The sequence below is a fragment of the Fukomys damarensis genome, unplaced genomic scaffold, assembly GCF_012274545.1.
Source record: "Fukomys damarensis isolate Sample0158 unplaced genomic scaffold, DMR_v1.0_HiC HiC_scaffold_23, whole genome shotgun sequence".
NCBI classification, from domain to species: Eukaryota; Metazoa; Chordata; class Mammalia; order Rodentia; family Bathyergidae; genus Fukomys; species Fukomys damarensis.
The window spans coordinates 10,871,777-10,880,551 of NW_022900935.1; the positions used below are offsets into that span (position 1 = coordinate 10,871,777).

Consider the following 8,775-nt stretch of genomic DNA (forward strand, 5'->3'; position numbering starts at 1 on the left):
AAAGCCCTAATAAATATCTACACACAAAAAAAAAAAAAAAAAAAAAAAAATCAAACCAAAGTAAGTGAAGGGTGGACTGAGAACATGTTAGTTGACCACCCCTGGGAGGTCCAGGCTGGGGACACTTTGGGTCCTAGAGAGAAGACGTGGCATCCAGGGAGATCTGGGGCCCTTCACTCTGAGATGTGAGGACTTAGCCACCACAATAGGTTCTGAGCCTCCGCCAGAGAAAGGAGGGAAGGGAATGGGGTCCCAGGGGAGGAGGAGAGGGCAGCATGCCTGCCCGAGCAGGAGCCCTCTGCCTGGGGACCGGAGGTCAGCAGGGGAGGCATGCACCGGTCACTTGTGAAGATGGGTGGGGAACAAAGGATGCTCCCGCCTGGGCCAGTGGCCTTGAGGAGGTCACAGTTGGCCACCTCTCTGCAGGCAGCTCAGGCCTGAGGAAGGGATGAAGACTAGGCCAGTGAAGACAGCCAGAGGAGCAGCCACCAGTCAAAAGGCTTGAAGGAGGCGCCCAAGGCACAGCCAGGACTAGACCCTGAGGCTCTGGGACACTGGGACCCATCAGGCAGGGATAGGTGCAGGTGGGCTAACACAGGCCAGGCTGTGAGGCAGAGATCCACTCAACATGTAGGTTTCACAGCGGGTAGCCCTGGGGGACCACAAAGCCCATAGTGACTGTGGCGGTGGGCAGGTAAAGGGAGTGGCATCATCAGAAATGGAAGGCTCAGGGAGTGAGTGGCCACAGCTCTAGACCGGTCATCTATGAGGTCATGCGAGTCACCCAGGTTGCCGGCATGGAAGGTGTCCAGATGGTGGGGACAGCAGCGAGGATGTCCGCAGCAGGTAGAGCATGGAGAAATATCCCCAAGGAGACAGGGACCTAGGACCCTGGGGCAGTGTCCAGCCAGAGAGACATTCTGTAAGCTGAAAGGCTGCTTGGGACTTGCACATGGGACCATCACAAAGGGCGATGTCTATGGTGAAGGGAGGAAGCTGGGGGCTGAGGGAAGACAGGTGTTCGCACAGACTTGCTGAGCCTGCTAAAAGATGAGAAAAGAGAGGCCCAGAGAGAACAGCCCCGCCCAGGGCCCCACAGAGGGTGACTGAACACGGCTGGGCCCAGGCAGTGGCTCGGCCGCACAAACCGGCACGAATCCCTCCCCCTGGCTGGGCCTCAGTTTCCCCATTTGTAAAACAAGACCAGAGGGTGCCTCGGCTGGTCCTTAGCTGTGACCGTGAAGACTTGGGGATCACACAAAACCTCTCGAGGGGTGAGATGCCTTCCCCCAGCCTCACCCTTCTAACTGAGTCACCTCCGAAATGAACTTTCCAAATCGCCCGAAGCCTTGTCGGGTCCTCAGGCTGAGTCACGGGGAGAGTCCAGACTGGGAGGAGGCGGCGATTGATGCAGGTGAAGGAGCCGCCACCGGAACCATCTCCCAGGTGCCTTCTTTCCCAGGAGGTGGCATCGCACCCGCCCTGGTACCCACCCCTGTTGATTCAGCCTTAACAAACCCTGCCCTGGACACCAGATGTCCTCCCCAAAGGCCCCGGCCTGTGCCTCCATCCAGCGCCCGCCCATCCTCCACACTGCTGCAGCCGTCTTCCTTGGGCCCAGCTGGCTCCTTGCCTTCCTCCTGCCCTGAAGTTTCCCATCATCCTCCGCGGGGACTCCAACCACGGGTCCCTTACTTCCTGTTCCCCTAGTGCCATGCCCTGGGCCACACCATTCCAGCCACCAGCACCCAGCAGGGAATGAATGCCCTCTCATTGGGAATGAATGCCAGTCCCAATACGAATAAAAAGCAAGGACCCTGATGTCCCGATGTCCTAAGTCCTTTGGGTCCAGAGTCCTAAGTTTCAGTCACTAAAGATAAGTAATAAAACAGTTGAAATCCCCACTCACCATAGTGTGGGAAGTATCTCCGTGTTTCTGGGGCTTCCCGGGAGGAACCACGGTCCCTGTCAACTTTCACTCCTTGCCCCCTGTCCCCTTCAATCCCCAACACCCCACAAACACAGGCTGTGTACCCAACAGACTCTGCTGAGGGTTTGGGGACAGGAGCAAGATTTCAAGTCCCAACTGGTAGCAACTTAAACTGAGCTTTTTGCTTTCTGTCCAGCATGTTCCTGGCCCCTCACCGCCCGTCTGCTCCTTGACACTGGCTGTACCCTCACCCCTGAGACCCTCTGCCGGGTAACCCTGGCTGTGAGCCCCAGGGCCTGTCACAGTGCCACTCTCCAGCTGGGGGGAGGGTGCTGCTCCCCTCACCCAAAGCTGTGTCCTTTGCAGTGACCTCGCCTTCAGAACCTCCCTCTGGGATTGGGGGAGCAGTGGTCGTCTTTTCAGAACCAAAAGGGCCTTTTGAGGGGCTTCCCCAAAGCGAGGTGCAGCCTTCTTCTGTTACACCAGCTGTGGGGTTTTTATAGGGGCTTTTTCCTCCATAATGTGAGTCTATAGAGTCAGAGGTGGGACCATCAAGTCTCCAGTTATCATTTAATAGATGTGAAGCCACCAGAGACTCAGGAGCCGGGATCCTGGAGAAAACAGCCGTCAGTGGGCACTCTACCTGGGCTTGTCTACCCCCACCACACCTGCTCTGCCAGGCCCAGCACGAAGCTGTGTGCCAAGGAGGAAATGGACATTTATTGAGCACCTACTGTGTGCTTGGCCTGGTGCCAGACTCTCTATGTGCATCGTGCCTCATAATGACCATACTGACCCTTGAGGGGGGCCCTGCCATCACCCCATCTTACAGATGTGTGATGTGCACCCAGAAAGGAAGCCCATAGTTGGTGTCAGGGTTCTTATCCTTCATACCAATAAAAGTAAACGTCCATGCACCCTCTGCTGAGGCCATGCTCCAGGATGAGCATTTTACATGATCTGTTTTGTTTAATCTTCACAATGATCCAGGAAGCAGGTAGGATAAGTCCCCCTCGCTACGGTACACAGAGGCTCCAAGAGGCAAGGCGGGGTAGATTCACACCCCGAACCGGGTGCCCCTCCTGCCCCAGACCATGCCCCCTGCCCCCGAGAAGGACAGCATGACCCAGTGCTGGATGCTTCAGCAGGCTCCGCCCTCTGCCACACTGCCTTAGGGTCCCTTTGCCCTCAGCTTGTGGATCCACTCCTAGGTACCTGCGGACCCTTCAGCTGGGACCACTGTTGTGATCATGTCACCAGCCTAGCAGGGGAAGGACACCCACCCTCCCAGCCCCCGGGCTAGGCAGAGAGGGCTGGGTTTGGAGCTGGGGAGCCCCTCTGGGCAGAGTCCCGGAGGCCAGGTCCAGCTGTTCCTGGAGCTGGGTGCTGGGCAGCCCTTGGGTTGGGACCAGGTGGCCCCGGGGACCATCTGGGGTCATGTGGGGCCTCCCTTCCAAAACCTGCACCTCCCACCCAGGGCCTGGCTGTCGACTGACTGCACAGAGCTGCAGCAGTAGGGGAGGCGGTGGTGTCCATCATCCCAGGTCGGGGCTGCAGGGCAGGCTGGAGAGCCAGTGGGCTCAGCCCCTGCAGGAGGAGGAGGCCCCCCCCGGTCCCTCACAGGCTGAACCAACCCTGTGGAGCATGGAACCTAAGGACCAGGGTGACTTAGCCGGTCACATGCCTGCCATTATGGCTTGTGTCCCCCAAAGTCTCATGCTTTCCCAGGGGTGACTGAATCTAGCGTGTGTGATTGCTTCATGGTAGAGCTAGGCCAGAGGGCCCTAGGATAAGGACATGAGTGCTATCTGCCCTAAGTAGTCTGAATAAGATAAAAGGGGCAGGGAGATTCTGTTAAGGTCCCTTGTTGCTTTTACGGTCTTTCACCATCACCATGAACTGTGGTCCCTCTGTCACCCTGCCTTGGAGCCAGCCAATTACAGACTGAAACCTCTACACACTGTAAGCCAAATAAACCTTTCCCCTTTTAACTTTGGGTGTCGGGTATTTTGTCCTAGCCATGAGAGAAAAGTAACTAAGGCACCCACCTGTCAGAGAGGAGCCTCAACTAAAGCAGATGGACTGACAGCAGGCAGGGGAGGCCCAGGGATCCTGGACAGTCCAAACTCAATAACCTGCCTCTGCAGACACCCCAGGTATTGCTGGCCCCATCTGTACCAGCGGCTCCTCTGGCCTGGAACTGGCTTCTCCCATCTCTGAGGCCCCTGCACCCAGGAGAAAGCAGGGAGGTGAGTATTGAGAGTGGATGCTGCAGTCGGCCCAGTGAGGTCGGCTCAGCCACTCACAGCTGGACAGTGTAGGGCACAAGGCCAGGGGAGGAAGCTGGACAGGTGACAATGGCCATGCTGGGAAAGGATGAGAGGCTGAGCACACACTAGAGACGGGCGGCCCCTGGGGCTCCCTTTGGGGCCCAGGATTTAGCCACCTCTTTCCTATTCATCCCACCATGTGGGAAATGTCCCTGCCTGGCCCCCAAGTTCATACCCTCCATTGGTGGGGGGTTCATCTATGGCATCCCAGGAGGGTCAAACAGACAGGCAAGAGCCCCGGCCCTGTGGCTGCCTGGTTCCCTTGTCTACAGAGGAGGAGAGCTCTGAGCAAAAGCACAGCAGTGAGCTGGAGGACAAAGTATTTTTAGTGAGGTAAAAACATACATAACACACAGACTTCATTCTTATTTCTAACTTGGTAAATGACTTTGGGGGGGTACCGGTGATCAAACTCAGACGCTATGCTTGCCAGGCAGGCGTGGCGCCACTGAGCCAGATCCTGGCCCTCAGTTAAATGATGCTTGGCCTGGTGATTATAGATTTTTTTTTAGGATTCGGTGGGTGTCTCAGCACCATTGCTCCCCACCATCACCCCCTATCTCTCTGAGCCTCATCTGTTCAGTGGCCATGTGTCTGCGTAGTCCAGTCTGTCTGAGATGCCCAGCCAGGCACACCTGGCCCTGACCTATTAGGGTGGGACAAGAAGGCCCTGGGGGAGAAGAAAGGAGGGGGCTTAGGAGAAGAAATGACTAGGGACTGACCTGGGTTCAAATCCCAGCTCCAAGTTCAGCCAGGAAACCTGGACCAAACCCGTGGATTGAGATAACAATTAAGAAATTAAAAAGGCCGGGTGTGGTGGCTCACGCCTGTATTCCCAGCACTTGGGAGGCTGAGGCAGGAGGATCATTGCGAGTTCGAGACCAGCCTGGGCTACATAGTGAGTTCCAGGTCAGTCTCAACTATACAGTGAGACCCTGTCTCAAAAAAACCAAAAAAAAAAAAAAAAAAAAAAAAAAAAAAAAAAAAAACACCACCCCCCCGCCGCAACAAAGACCCATCCAAAAATGACCTTCTGAAATGAACAGACATTTCTCAAAGAAGTAAAAGCAGCAAATAAACACATGAACACAGGCACAGAGTAGGCCCACAGAAAATGGCCTGTCTTTCCTCCTCAATCCACAGAGCCACCTTGTGAGCCTTCTCTCTTGCCTGTTACTCAAACTGTTCCCGGCCCCATCCGCAAAGCAGGAGGGAAGATGCCCTCTCACTCTGCAGTGAAGGCAGCCTCCTGATTCCATATGGACCCTGGGGCTCCAGCAGTCTCAGATGGCCCAGACACTTCCTGGGCATCCTGGAGCCAGAGGGTTTGAGTTGTGATAGCTGCCACCTGATGACCTGCCCTGAGTCACCGCCACAAACAAATCCCACAGCCTCCTGGCAATGCCCCACCACCAGGCGAGGCCCATTATCTGTGGCATCTTGGCTGAGCCAGCACTGCCAGGGCCCTGGATGAAACCCCAAGTCTGGACCTGCCGGGCCTGGGTAAAAGCAGCAGCTCTGCTCCTGTGAAGGGCCTCAGGGACCGCCCAGATGCCAGGCTGTTCTGTCCTTCCTTCTCCACCCAGAGGCTGAGGGTGGCAGCCACCCGCTGCAGCTCCTTCCCAGACTCCCCCACACCACCCTCCAGCTGGCCAGAACCAGGCCAATAATGAGTTCTGTGGGTCAAAGCCTGGGCTCTGGCTCCAGACTGCCTGGGGCTACATTTTGGTCTTGAGCTCTCTCACTGTGCGACTTTAGGTGAGTTACACAGCCTTCCTGTGCCTCTGTTTCCTTGCCCATAAAATACAGGTCATAGTGACATGACTCAGGATTAGGGGCCTAGAATAACCCACAGCAAGTGCTCCTCGACTTCGCCATTTTTTTTTTAAGTTGAGCCTTGAAACATGAGGACGAATCATAGGGGAAAAAGTCCTGATTTCCAGCTTTTCTTGAAAAAAAAAAAATCAAAAGATTTAAGGAGACATATTCCTGCAAGGTACCAACAGACATTCCTTTTGGACTGGCTGTTCTCAGCCTCTACTGTATCTTATAACCTGATTAGCATGACCTGGGCCCCTCCAGGACCAATAGAGTCAGAATCATCCTCTGCTATCAAAGTGCCCCAAGTGATCCGGTGGGAAGCCACAGATTATAGCAGTGGGGGCAAAGCTAGGCAAGCGTGTTATTTGTTTTTTCTTTTAAGACAAAAGATGTTAATGTACTAAAAACCTCAGCATTCAGGTTCAACTGCAGTGTTGACACTTGGGGATAAATAAACGGACTTTGGGCTGCAGCTTGGGCACTCATCTCTAAAAGGTTTGCCACCACTGGTCTAGGGCCTTTGCTGTAGGCAGGCATTGGATTTGCCAGTCGTTCAAGGTGACATTTTCCCTTTATCGTTTACAGAACAAATATTGGACCCCTGCCTTTTTAAGTGGGAAATAGAAGCCATACCCAAAAGGCCATGGCATCTCTCTCACACCTGGCCAACTTAGCTCATCCGTGTGCCTGTGACCCTGAACACTGCCCACCTTGGCTAAGCCTCATCCACTTATCACCCCAAGATAAACAGCACCCCAGTGGCCATCTGTAACCCAACATCCTGTCTTCCCCAGCATACTAGAAACTTCCACTCCTAGGCCTTCTCCCCACCAGTGTTACTTTCTTGTCACTGAGAAACAGTACCCAACACTGACAACTCAAAGGTTTAATCTGGCTCATGGTTTCAGAGGGTTTAGTTCATGGCTGCGCAGCTCCAAAGCAGGAACGTCACTGCAGAAAGTCCTAGTTGAGGAAGGCTGCTCGACCAAAGGCAGCCAGGAAGTGGGGTGGGATGTTAAAGGAGCCAATGAGAGACATGCCTTCTGAAGGCCTCCGTGACTCCCTCCAACCAGGCCCCACCTGCTAACAGCCCATTCAGCTGTGCACATCCTTAGGTAAATATTCTGCGGGTGAGTATAGCTCCCCTATGACCCAATCACTTCACTGGGTGACAATTAAGATTAACTGGCACAACTGCCTTGCCTGCCTTCTTCCTGGTGAATTTCTGGTTATCCTCAGGGCTCTGATCCAGGGTCACCTCCCTCAGGAAGCCCTCCTCAGCATGCCAGGCAGAGGTGGGGGCTCCTTCCTGATGTCACAGGCACTCGCCACGCCTCTCCCTCTCCTCACACCAAAACAGCCTTCATTCCTCAGCAGTCTGCTCCCCCGGATTAGGAGCAACTCAAGAGTGGAGTTATCTCTGGGCCCCAAGGCCTAGATGGGGATGCAGCCATGGGTGGGAGTTCACTGAGCATCAGCTGAATTCCACTGGCAACAGCTAAAGTAAGCCACGTGCGAAACTTCCCTCTGATTCAAATCCCCAGTGGACACAAAAGTGAGCCTGAGTTTATACTGTGAAATTAGGGTCGGGCAGCCAGTTGTTTCCTTGACTTCTTTTTGACTCTGATGGGTCCTTTCTCCATCCCTGAAGCAATCACTGGGCCCAGGAAAGTCCGGTACTCTGATTGGCCAAATCTGAGTCACATGTCACCTTGGGAATCAGGAGGGGGACTCCAAGAGCTCTAGCATGCAGTGAGCCAGAGAGGGAAAATGAGCGGTGGCAGATAAGGACCCGAGAGACACAACCTGTGCTCATCACACCCTCACAGCTGGGGTTTTAGCTTCTCAGGAGCACCCCTTTTCCAAGTGAACATTTCCTAGATTTTACATTTAGTGTGGGTTAAATGAGAAATGCCCTAACAATAATTTTCTTAAAGCTACTATATGAATCCAGGAATTCCTTGAAACTGATTTGTACTTTATCTGTTATTTGTATTTTATTATCATTTCATTTAATGTGTGGTGCATTTGGCCTGCAGACCTTACCCAAGCACCCTAGCTGTGATCTGCAGGACCATACCCCATCCTTGCGATGCCCTCCCCAACCACGCACCTGTGGAGTGGTAGCCAGAGCCTTGTGGAAAATGAAAGCCCGAACCCTGCCCCGTTTTGTCCCAACCCTTCCTCAAGTCTGAGGATTCCGGTCACCAGAAGAGAAATGACCTTTGCACAAGGAGCTCTATAAGAATGGTGCCAGAATCTGGACATGGTGGCACACACCTGTCATCCCAGCACTCAGGAGGCTGAGGCAGGAGGATCGCTGTGAGTTCGAGACCAGCCTGGGCTACATAGTGAGTTCCAGGTCAGTCTCAACTACATAGTGAGACCCTGTCTCAAAAACAGGAAGAAAAACAGAATGGTGCCAGGAGCTCGAGGGATGCACTAGGCAAGAGAACCAGGCTGGGGAACCAGGGGTGCTCAGAGTGAGAAAGCAGAAGGGACAAGGCTGGCACGGGCCTGGGACGCTACGGTGTGGATCCTGCCTCAGGAATGGATGGATCAGTCTCTTCAGCTCAAGATTCAATTCTAATCAGGGCACCGTGGCACATACCTGTAATTCCAGTTACTTGGGAGGCTAAGACAGGAAGATGGCAAGTTTGAGGTTCATCTAGACAGCGTACCAAGATCCTCATC

The 8,775-nt window shown here is 54.1% G+C and overlaps 1 long non-coding RNA gene across 1 annotated transcript in view; it reads left to right on the forward strand.

Moving 5' to 3' along the window:
- The window catches only part of LOC104863526, a 5,222-nt gene extending 3,324 nt beyond the window's left edge, over positions 1 to 1,898 (forward strand). The window contains exon 3 of the long non-coding RNA XR_780601.1: positions 1,348 to 1,898. This is a non-coding gene — a long non-coding RNA (uncharacterized LOC104863526). The remainder of the gene's footprint in view (positions 1 to 1,347) is intronic.
- Positions 1,899 to 8,775: the final 6,877 nt, after the last annotated feature.